Source organism: Pteropus vampyrus, unplaced genomic scaffold (assembly GCF_000151845.1).
Source record: "Pteropus vampyrus isolate Shadow unplaced genomic scaffold, Pvam_2.0 Scaffold573, whole genome shotgun sequence".
Taxonomy (NCBI): Eukaryota; Metazoa; Chordata; class Mammalia; order Chiroptera; family Pteropodidae; genus Pteropus; species Pteropus vampyrus.
In genome coordinates this window covers 292,018-304,716 of record NW_011889354.1, presented here as the reverse complement: position 1 = coordinate 304,716, position 12,699 = coordinate 292,018, and the positions used below count along the sequence as shown (strand labels likewise).

Here is a 12,699-nt window from a genome sequence, read left to right as displayed (position 1 = left end):
AGGAAAGATTAAAAAGAGAAAAAAGCAAATAATGTGAGAAGAATTAAATTAAACGGGGGCACTAACTGTTTTCTTCACACAAGTATAAACAATTAAGATCATTCATTGCCCTTTTATTGCTTGAATTTTTCTTATTGACTATGAAAAGAGGAAAAAATGATGGCAAAGGTTTAGGAAAGTGGGTATCAGGGGAACTTAGACCACTATTTGGCCTAAGACTGGTTTTGAACTTGAGAACACATTTTACAAAACCAATACATATTATATATATCCTTTGGGTCAATAATTTTGTTTCATTCCATTGAATGTGTTTTATATGAACAAATGTACAAAGCAAGTGTATGATGAGAATGTATTATACCCATGAACATATAATATGGGTATGCAGTACAGTGACGTTTATAGTATCAGTGAGTTAAATTATAACTTGCTTACTTTGCCCAAAGGAAATCCAGCTAAAGTTATCAAGAGGCATGGCCAGGCCATTTAAATGGGCAAGTAAGAACAGACAAAAAACAGTAAGTCTTTCATTATGCCAACAATATTTACTCTAAAACCTATCTAAATAATTTAACTGCTACCTATGTCATAAGTAGAGTAAAGCTAGATATATAATACGTTTTAAGCCAGAGAATGTAATTGAAATTCTTTAGTGATATCTGTCTAGTCTGTTTCATCCAATCGCTTTCATCTTAGAAGAAAATTACATGGGTCAAAAGTCATTGGTTTAAGTCCCTAGATATATTAAGAGACAGAGAATGTTAAACTCAAAGGCCATTATCAAGTTTCTGATAAAGATTTTGTCATAGGAATTCTAATTTTGTGATTAGAGTTTTTAATAAATATCATTGAGATTTAGGCTCTTGTCCCTAAACTTAGATTACTGATATAGTAGGAATATGTTACAACCAAGTGACTGGTGATTCGCCTGAATTCTTTCTCTATAGCGTTACTTTGGCTTTAGTCAATTGTGAGAAGTCATTCTTGTATGTTGCTTCCCAAGAATATCAATGTACTTTCTCTTTCATATTTTTCTTGAAAATGCAACCTGTTAAAAGAAACAAGTGCCAATCTTTAACTTAAATTTACTTCACCTAGGAGATTGTTATGGGTTTACATTTCAATTTAGTGAGCTATGTCCTTCCAGTTAGCATTGATACTATTTGCAAATTAATCCTGGATTTATAAAATACAAGTAGAAGTTGACAGAATCTTAAACAGAATCAATTTCCTCTTTAACAGATGTGTAGATCAATTGTAATGATAGATGTACACTGAGATTATTTAATCAGAATTCATTTTGCTATTTGGGCAATTCTTGAGAATTTATATGCAAATTTGCCATTTTGTAGATTTTTTAAAACTAAAATTGCATACCAGGTTGATTTGGATGAGGATAAAAGGGAAGCAGAACTTTCTAAGTAGAGGAATGTGTATTTATTATGAAAAACGGGCATGCTAATATGTGATGGGTTGTCCCAGGAAATATCCCATTTTTGTAGTACTCCCAAGCCAATATAGCTGTATGATTCTGTGAAAGATGAGACATATTGTTTTTATTATATTTATTCATTCCACAGATGACATGTGACAGACGTTGTATTAATCACTAAAATTAAGTTAAGTCTTTTCACTCCTAATGTCCTTCACAGAGCTCTATCAATGGAGGGTGTCTAAAATGTTCATTGTTGTATTGTCTCCTGTGAAGTTTGGTTGCTCTACTCTTGATATTACTATATAATTACATAAAATTAAATTTTTGGAAAATTTTTACTAAAAATCACATGAGGTATTATAAAACCAAATAGAAATTCTCTCATGACTTGAGGCTATTGTGGAATGTTGGAGTCACTGTAGTTCTTCATTGGAGTAAATTATTGAGAAGGGGCTGAACTGCTGGAACTAATAGCTTGAGGTTTTTTTCTTTACGATTGCCTGAATTAACATTTTAAATTCAGGCCCGTTTATTTCTGTAAGACTGCATCTATTTGGGTAGTCCTATGGTGAGATTCGATTAAGTGCTAGAAAATTTATCCTGCTTCCAAATATTTTCATCACAGCATTTAACATGACCACCGTTAAAACTTCCATCTTTGAAGTTAAAAATTTCACTCCAAAATTTTGTTTTTGAAATAAAAGTAGCTCAGAAAAGTTTATTTATTTTTAATTAGCCCATTATACAATTATAACTTGTCAAGTAGATGAAGAATAGAATACAGATCAAGTAAAAATTTTTAAATAACCATCTTTATGGAAGGACAATTTGCATAAGATTATTTCACTCAGTTTATAGTTTGATGAGATTTGAAAAATGCATAATTGTGTAATCAAGATAGAGAACCATTCCCTCACCTTTAAAAGTTTTCTCTTTATATCTGATTCTTTATGTGTGAGCCATTTCTCTGACTTTTTATTTTTAATCATTGGCTTTCAGCAATTTGATTATAATGTGTCATGGTGTGGTTTTGTTTTTAAATATTCAGCTTAAGTGATCTTTTAGAATGTGACAATTTTGCTACAACCATGCCATCCTGAACATGCCCAATCTTGTCTGATCTCGGAAGCTAAGTAGGGTCGGGCCTGGTTAGTACTTGGGTGGGAGACCACTTAGGAATACCAGGTGCTGTAGGCATTTAAAAAATAAATAAGTAAAAATAAAAAATAGAATGTGACAATTTTTAAAATTTGAAATATTTTAACCATTCTTTCTTCAAATATCTCCCAGGATCCAATTTCATTTCTATTAAAAAAAAAAAAAAAAAGATATTATTTCACAAGTCCCTGATAAACCAAACTTTGTTTTCATTTTTTTCTCTCTTTGGGCTTTATTTAGTGTCCATTTGTATGCCTTCAAGTCCATTAATGTTTTCTTCTGTAATTTCTAATCTGCAATAAATTGTATCCAATGATTTTTTCACTCAGGTATTATAATTTTAATCTCTATAACTTCTAAAGGTTTTATTTTTATGTGTTCCATTTCTTATCAGGTGTTCTTAACATCCTTAAATCTATTTATGAGGTTTATATTAGACACTTAGGGCATTTTTTTTCTTCTGATTTTTTCATTATTTCTGTGATATCTGGGTCTGATTCTATTGATTTTTTTTTTTTAACTGTCTATGAATCATACAGTCCTGCACTTTTGCATGCTGGTTATTTTTTTATCAGATGCAAGAAATTCTAAATTGTGTGGGTTTTGAATGGTGATATTTTTCTTTAAATAGTTTTGAACTTTTTTTCTGGCATGCATTTATCTAGAATAAGTTTGATGCTTTCAAATGTATGCGTTTTCATTTTGTTTCTTGAAGTTTTATAGCAACCTTTACTCTAGGGCTACTGTATAGATATGGTTCTTCTGAGCACTCTACCCAATGTTGCATGTACCAGAAAGTTTATCTGCTGGCTGATGGGAAACACAAATTCTTCCCAGACGTAGGTGAGCTCCAGAGAATTCTCAAGCTATTATGTTTTAGTTGATGTTTTCTTAGTTGGTATTTCATAAAATTTTACTTCTAGATTTCTATTCAATTAAAGGCTGAGTCACTTTTGCAAACTCCTAAAACTCAATGTATGTGTATAAGCCCTTTTTTTGGATATTCTGCCTTGCAAAATTTAGCCAACTTCTTTAGGTCTAACTTCTGTCTTCAACTCAGCAAAGCCCCATTTGAATTTTTTCTTGATGCACTGTGATCTGCAGACTGCTCCCACCCAGTATAAATTGGAGAAAACTTAGGATCGCCTCACTTATTTTCCTAATTTCAGAGATCATAGTTGTACACCATTGTCCAATGTATCAAATTGGTTTAATATTTTGTTCAATTTTACAAACATTTTTGGCAGAAAGATTATTCCCATAGCAATTAATCTTTAATGAATAGTAGTAGAATTTCAAGTGAGTTTTGATGTAAGTGAAGAATAAGTCCTGTGAAGAAGGAAACATGGTCCTCGGGAATTAATCTGAACAGAGAACTGAAGTAGAGAATTATGGGAAATCATAATATAACGATAAAACGCATTTATGGATGAACGATGCAAAGACGAATTTTACTTACTGCCCAATTTTTCGTGTAAGAATATTCTATTTAATTATGTGCATCTCCATGGAAAATTCTATGAAGCATTCTATGCAAAGTTCTGTATGTAACCATTACCCCAAAATTCTTCTTTCCAACTTCTGAACTGTTGCAGGATACAGAGTCTGGGATTGGCCTTCAGAAAATCTAAGATTGGGTTCCTATTTTTCCTCCTCCATCCCTTTCTTTCTGCTCTTTTTTGATCTGTTTTACTCAGTTTGGTGCCTCATGTGTCAATATTGTGTCTGGCTCTTTGCATTCAAGATGTACAATAGCCTGCCAAGGTTTATTACTATTGTGGACCTTAAACAAATAGACGGCCAGATATTTCTCCAACAAAATGAGTTTATTCAGGAAAAACAAACAAAAAATGCAATTAGAGGCGTGCAGGTTTAATTAGGAATCATGCACAAGTCCAGAGAAACAAAAATAGGAACGCTCTTTCCTGGACTTGGGAGGAGCTATTGTAAACAAAGAGTCCATTGAAGGAAACTGAAAGTTCAAAGTATAGTGACTTTTTATTGGCTGAGTTTTGGCAGACTCCCATTGGCTGAACTATCACTGGGCAAGGAGGAGTCTTTTCTTCCTCCTGTTCAGGTAGTAACTTAGTATCACTATCTGAGATGCAAGGTTTCTCTCTTCCTGTTGGGTTCAGTAATATGCTGCTGAGTGACATGTGACTGAGACTTGTATCTTCTAGTCTTCTCATTCCATTTTAAACGAGGTTTCAGTTTATTAATTTTCACACTACTAAGCTTCCTAGTGCCAAACTTAAACTTATTTATTCTTTAAGACCCTACATTATATCACATTTTGTGAAGGGCTCTCCTACACATATTTGAAAAAGCAACCTCCGAGATAAATATTATTTTCAGAACTTCATATACCACCTATAAATAGCGAATTCCCGAAGAAGTATGTTTATCCAAGGTCTCTCTCCTAGATGTCAAATCTGTACATCCAACTATTTTTGGAACACTTCTATTTAGACAAATTCAATATATTCTAAAGTGCATTTATCAACTCTGACCAAACATATTGTTGAAGGCAATGGCCTTTGAGGACTAAGACTAGAAAGTAAGGACAGGAAGGGCAGGAGATTTCTATATTTTATTGTAAACAATTTAATATTTTTTTTAATGCACACATTGACTAGGTTTATAAAACTTTAAAAACATTAAAAATAAGCCATGAAAAAGGAAAATCTCATCTCCTATCTTGAGGAGAAGCACATCTCAAATGGAATTAGCATCCTAGCCCTATGAATATTGAACTCTGTGAAATGTTGAACCCCAGCCATGACAGCACAAAGGGAGGAGATATTTTCTCCTTCATTTCATGTCTACTCATTCCCTTCCACAACGATGTAGTGTAAAATAAACCCCATCTGTTTTTTGTGTTTTTTTTTTTTTTTAATTTAAATGTATATTCTAAACTAACTTCTATGGCAAGGAGACAAATCTTACCATCTTTTATGTAGTCTATTTAGTAATGGACTTTGATAAAAAGAAAATTTTCTAAATACTAAGTAATAAATCATATGACATGATGGGCACTGATGAAAATAATTCCTCATGTATGATGAGGCTGATTATTTTCCCTCCTTTGGTTTATATAATTTAATTTAAAACATCCCTTCAAGGTGTATGAAATTATACTTTTAATTTTTTTAATCCTGTTGAGCATATTCAATTAAGGCTGTCAACAGAGCAGAGTTGATTCTGCTCTTGCTATTTGGAAATCTGCTTTTACAGACTTTGAAGAAATTATGCTCTGGTTTAAGAGGAAGATTTGTATTATAAACTACACAGAAACACAGAGAAAGGTTGAAGATTAAGTTGAAGAAGTTAAACGTTCATTCTGAATTTACTTGCTTTCAAAGACCCATGTTAAGTAAGTGTATTTTAAAGCACATGTGGTAATCAATTCTGTTTAATCTAGATGAGACCAAACTTCGACTATCTGTATTATGACTTCATTTTGAAATATTTCTGGTGTTATATTGCTTCAAGTAGCCTAAGGAGATTAGATTGTTCATCTTGAACCATTTTCTCCCTGTTTCTATGTATAGAGCAAGCAGTACATCTTAGTGGTCAGACCTTGACTTGATTTAGTGATATAGTACCTTCTCCTTTTTACTAGCTTTTTTATAAGCTCACATACTTGTGGTTACCATATTTCTGTTCCTGATACTTTTTTTCCACATAATGAATACTTTTTGAACTAGCTATATTTTCTTACAGTTCATTCTTACCAGCACATATTTTTTTACCTTTATTCTTCTGAAGCCAATGCAAGCAAATCAGTGTAAATGAACCCAAACACTTACCATTTTCCTTTAAAAGAATCTGGCCAATTGTGACGAAAGTTTTATGCTGATATATTTAGTTTCCATTGGTACATTTCTATTTAAACTGTAGATTATAAACAAAGCCAGACTCATGTTTGATATTTCTCTATAATACTTGAGAATCAAGACCAGTTATTTTATTTCAGCCTATAAATACGTGACAGTAGGAGTTTATTTTCAGGATTCTAAAGATTAGAAGTATCCAAATATTGGGTTTTAATAAATATTTTAAAAATTGTAATCTATTAAAAATAACAAAAGCATTATAATAATTGAAAAATTAATTATAAAAATGCAGAACTGAAACATTTGTTATAGGGAACCAGAAAGATAGATGAGGAACAAAACAGGTATGGAGAGGGGTAGGAACAAGACTTTTTTTAAATGTCATTTTGATTTGTAAACTATATGATGTATTAACTATTTGAAATAAACTGAAACTCTTACGGTAGTGGCATTCTTCATTATCAAAAGGGCTATAAATGAATGGTAAGTATTCACTCAGTGGCCCAATCTGTGTGACCCAGACAGGGTGTTGTCTATTTTAATGACAATTGAGAGTGTTGTAAAAATTGCATAGATTTCATGAAACCAAGATAATTTACTGCAGAACAGGAGATCCTCCAGATGTACAGGCTGAAGGAAATATTTGCAAAGGAAAGACATAATAAGAGGAATCAGATGACACTGATGGATGTTTTCAAAAGAGCTGTCACATCATCCTTTCCTTTGGTTTCTGCAGATGCTGTTAGAACTAATCCTGATGATGAGTGATTTTACTTGAGAGCTATCTGCAGATCAACAAGTATTCTCTGGTAAATAAAATTTCTTTCTGTCTGTTTTTTTTTTTCTCTCTCTCTCTCTCTGTTTTTTAATTGAGCACAATGCCTTTTGCCATTTTGAAGGAAAAAAAAGTAAGGATTACAAATTTGGCTTAACAGTGAAAGACTCAATGCAATTATTTTTGCTTCTACTTTATTAAATATTTAAGATTTACTTTTGCTTCATTTTTAGTAAAAGCCTGATATTTTACTATATGTAAAAAGTAGACATTTAATATATACTTCAGTTGACTTCCCTAATATATTTAAGGATAATAAAATGTTGTTTAGAACAAATATAATCCATAAACTTTTGGATACTTATCCACATATCTGTATTATGTAAATATGTTAAGTACCACAGTATCTTCTTTATCCTTTATTATTGTGCTCTTCAGAATTTAAGCTAAAAATAATAGAAATATTAAACTAGATCTGGGCCAGTCATAGACATCCATGTAAAGTAATATTTTAATGCACTATAGCATCTTGCCTGAATATACTACATTCGAATTCAGATTCATAAAGAACATTAAAGGATATAAAGTTGGAAACACTCATTTTCCAGGCAAAAAAATTCAGATCGATAAAAATCTAGTGATTTTCTTAACATCACAGAACTAACTAGTAGATTGAGCTCCAGAATGATGTTTTCTATCTTTTTAGCCCAGCATTCTTTCTTCTGATTTACAAAGTCAACTTGTTTTAAGGAAGATTCTTAATTATGATTTACATTTGAATATATTCAGCTGATCTTCAGGCATACTCATGAGTTTTGACATTGAGTTTATTTAGAAAAAAAATTTAAGCCATAAGAATGTTGATTATAATTAGATATAGGGAGAGGTCCTGGACATTTCAACTTTTGAATGAAAGGATATGGAAATGTGAAGGGGAAAATAACAGTGAGGGCTCTCTGAAAGTATTTCTAGAGCAAAAGAAAATAAACAAAAATAGTCAAGAAAGAAGATGACTTGGAATACAAAGAAAAATGGTAAGCAAAGAAACAAGTACAACTTACGTTTAGTACCAACTAACTAAACGTAGATGTATGACACTAAACTGATACTAAAAAGCCAGATCTAGACATGGGTGTTGGCAAGGGTAAAGTGAAAAGGAGTTAAATGAAAGCATGATAAAATTCTGGCCTTATTTGAGAAGAGGTTGTAGTAAGTGATGAACTTTAGATTTTGATACAAAACTGTACTGTAATCAAAAGGGAAATAAGAATAAAATAAGATATAAAATTTCCAAATCATCAGATGAAAGCAAAAACACAAGGAAGACAAATACAATAAAAATATTGAAAATAAAAGAATAGGAAGCAATAAAGCAAATGTTTATCAAATCGCTATAGGCTGAACAATATTAATCTGAGATACAATAATATGCAAAGTTCAAAGATCCTAATGGAAGAGAATTTTTTTGTGATAAAAAAGTTACACTGATGAAAATAGAAAGTAAAAAATCAACAATCATTAATTAAAGACTTCAACATGATTTTTCCCAAATCAACAGAACAATTTCCCCAACCATTTTCATATCATACAGCAGCTTTATGTAAGATAGATTTAATTTTATTTATATATTTATTTATATTTATTTGTATAAATCACTTAAATATTTTAGAACTAATATTTTAACGTGGTAGACAGGACCTAAATATAATACCTTAGATTGTCCTTGCCCTTCATTCATGTTTAAATTCATGTCATTTGGTGCTATACTGGAATAATGAACTATAAATTTGTTGAAGTGTTTGCTATTGTTTCTGGCAATGAATTAGAAGAAGAGCATGAGTGGGCAAGGACAAACCCTACTTCAGAAGTTTTCCAATTATAATGAACAATTTTTCATTCTTTCTCAGAATGTACTTAGCATTCTCATGAATCTGTGGATTAACCAGATTCTTTGTAAAAAAGGTTTTTGAAATATGTAACAGCTATGACAGCCAAATAATTCTAAATGAGACGTTAGCAGTATTCTTCTAGCTCTAAAAATAGTAAGAAATTCTTCAATGTTTCAGTTCTAATTTTTCCTCACGCTAATTAGATGAGATTTTAATCTTAGAAACAACCCTACTATGTTTTATTTCTAATTTAATTGGCATATCTGATCTTTATTTGTGCTTTAATGACACAAAAGAATGGCAATTACAACAATTACAATGAATTCTCATGCTTGGGGCCCATGCCATAGGACCATTAGAGGTACATCGGTTTATCAGTCATAGTACACTGTTGGTAATTAACTCTTCTTCAGCCACGTCTCACATGTATCTTGTTCTGCATCAGGAAAAACTCAGACTCAAGAAAAATTTCCACAAAAACAAATGTCATTCACGTTGTAAAACTAACTTGACAGGAATACACATTTTTATCCTGAGGAAATAGCTCTCCACAATATAGATGACCGTTATGATAAAGTGTCCATAATCATGAGTCACACCTTGCACTAATAAATGCAATGTTAGATTTAGAAATATTAACAAATTGGTAGATATAATCTCTCTAAAATATTTATACCTTTATGACTTTACTGTCAAATTTTTGAATAAATAATCCATTTATACGTAATTTCTCTTATAGTATAAACTTCCTAATTAATACACTAAACTTATCCCAATGCAGTTAAATAAAAGAATAATTCTCAATCAAAAATCTAAAAGTATATATCTCTATTGGTTTTGAAAAAGTCAAATATACAACTGGGGGAATTTTGTAACAATAATTCTTTTTTAAAAAAATAGATTGCTCAGTTATAAAACTGTTCTTTTTAAAAGGAGGCTTATACACACACATATATACATGCAATACATTTAGTTTCAAACACCCCCACGCAATAAAACCTGCTTTGATACTAAAATTATTAATAATTACTAAGTTTCTAAAGAACCTTATAATTTTTAAATTGTAAGTCTGAATGTTGTAGAGTAAAGCAGGCTTGCAGATGGGTGGAGAGAGAACAATACACAAAGCCAAAAGAAATGCCTGGAATGTGATTGGTTTTTGGACTTTGTGCAAACACATAGTGTGATGCCTACAGAGGAGGCTGCAGAAAGAGAGAGTATAATAACAAATTTTGCTGTTTTAAGTTTTAAAAAGCTATTTTATAACAATGTGAAATAATTGTGAATTTAGTTTACAGTTCGGTCAAGAATAGTTCACCTTAAATGCTCTCAGATATTTCTCTTGCCCTTATCACCTTAACTGGTCACTCTCCCAGAATGGGTTGTGTTTATAAGTCATAAAATGCTTCTTCATGACTTTAATGGCCTGTAAACTCATGTGAAATTTATATGTTTAAATCTTGTCCAAAATGAATCACATCTGTTTTTGTTTTTGTTTTTGTTTTGAAAATGTGGCCAATTAAAAACATTCAACACAAGATGAGAACTAAAAATGCTTTAGCTGGCTTAATGATACAGAAGAAAAGGATATGAAAGGATATACAATTTTGACACTGTGGACACTATCCCATTATATTTTCAATTTTAATATCAGCAAAAAATATTAAAACCAAAATTTGGATTACACGTCACCGAGTGGCAAAGCTGTTTCCAATCACGAAGCAAAGAGAAACTTTCTTTGTTTCTTAAGACAAAAATAAAATCCTTCGTTCTAACTGTGAATGAGAAGTAATAAGCAAAGTTTTCAGAGACTTGATATTAAGAAAACTGTTATTAATTAAAAGCAAGCTTATTATACAAATGGAATTGTAGTAAATCAGGCCCAAGTCAAATAGCCTTGAAGAGCTAGAATACTTATATATTTTCCCTTTTTTCTGCTGCTTATTCTATATAATATTTTAGGACATGTTTGTTATTTCCTGATTCTTTCTTGTTTATAGTGGGTTATTGAATAGGAATGGAAGACTGAAAAAATATTGTAGCATTAGTTTTGGTAAGATTGTGTTGACAACTACCATTCGACATATATAAGGATCAAAAATGATACATGTTTATTTCTCATATGCTTACTAGTTCAAGGAAGGGGCTACTTTTCAGCAGGCAGTTTTCTTCTTGTGGTAATTCAGGGACCCAAGTTCCTTTCATCTCATGACTCTGCCAATCCAGAGACAGAGTTCTTTATTTTATTTTGTTTTGTTTTGTTTTATTTTATATTTTATTTTTTTGCTTTTGTGCCAAGGACCCATCTGTCACTCTGGTCAAGCCTAACGATCCTTTTTAAAGGATGATATTTTTAAATACATAAAATATGTAGGATTGTAAAGGATAGCATTTGTGTTGACATAGATTTATCAAAATGTATATAAAATGGAATTTATGACTAAGTATATGTGATTTTTAATTGACATTAACTAAATCTAGCAGCAAAATTCTAATAACTACCATAATTCTGAAGTAGTGATAAAGGAAAACTATATTTTGAGATATCTGTAGCAGCAGAAATGTGATATGAAATACTGTGATTTCAGCTGGCAACCAAGTCATAAGTATTACTAATGCTATTGGGATTTTTTTATTGCCATCAAAAGTGAGAGAAATGCTAACTTTCAGTTGAAGCCTAGTTAAAAGATATAATTTTCTCCTTCCTAAGTTCATGAACCCCCTGAACTCTGTCCGCAAGCCTCTAGGGGCTAAAATTCTCTGCCCTTATCTGCTCTAAACTAGCAGGAGGAAAAGTGAGTGTGGAGGAGGTCTTCCTTCTTTTATAAATCGTGTCCCCCAAATGGCACACATGACTTTTCTTCAGCCAGGATTCTGTCATTTAGCCACATCTAACTATAAAGGAGACAATGTGAGGGGAATATATACATTTTAGTTAATAGTAAACAAATAAGATTTATAAGATACTTGTAAAACTTACTTTCTCTGAATCATAGTTGCACTGGGATATTGTAATTCATTAACTGAGTCAACAGTTCATCGTGGGATTTACCATGGAACTGACACTGTCCTATGTGCTGGGGATACTATAATCAATAGCTGGATAAAGTCTTTCTGTTCGTAGAAATTTTATTTTTATTGAGGTAGAGGAGGAAAAGAGAAATGCACAAACAAGGAACTAAATAGTAAGTCTTAATGGCATGACATCCCTAAGACACCATCCGAGATCAACGAACATTTACGTTTCTTGAGTCAGGTCTTTCTGTGTCTTTTTATTGGTCATGCCAAATATTCAGAAGATCATAACTATCAAAAAGGTGATCTTGGTCCCGAGAACGGAAAGAGCTGAATCTAAATAAGGCATTCAGCTTCTTAGAACAGGTCCATACTAGGGCAGTGGGAAGGGAAGCCACTGATTTTGTGGAAAATATTTTCTAGTAGTCCAGTCAATTTACAGACCTAAAAGAAGTCAAATTTCGATCCTGTTAAATCCCTAGCTCTTTACAATTGCCTTTTCCTTGCGTTTTCTACACTTTTAATGTTTTGTCTTTTAGTTTCCATGCTCTTTTTGATTTATTGATAACCTTAATAAAATGTACTGGCAAA

At 31.7% G+C, this 12,699-nt stretch overlaps 1 long non-coding RNA gene and 1 pseudogene across 10 annotated transcripts in view; both read left to right on the top strand.

The window, feature by feature from the left end:
- Positions 1-12,699, top strand: part of LOC105308427 — a 294,626-nt gene that overhangs the window by 232,884 nt on the left and 49,043 nt on the right. For 8 of the 10 annotated variants that reach the window (XR_002778023.1, XR_002778026.1, XR_002778020.1 and 5 more), the window contains one exon: positions 7,166-7,238. The exons of 1 other annotated variant lie outside the window; for it this stretch is intronic. This is a non-coding gene — a long non-coding RNA (uncharacterized LOC105308427). Of the gene's footprint in view, positions 1-5,827; positions 5,967-7,165; positions 7,239-12,699 lie in introns of all 10 variants that reach the window. One more of the 10 variants, XR_002778022.1, reaches the window with a different exon arrangement.
- LOC111733555 lies at positions 2,514-2,632 on the top strand (annotated as a pseudogene).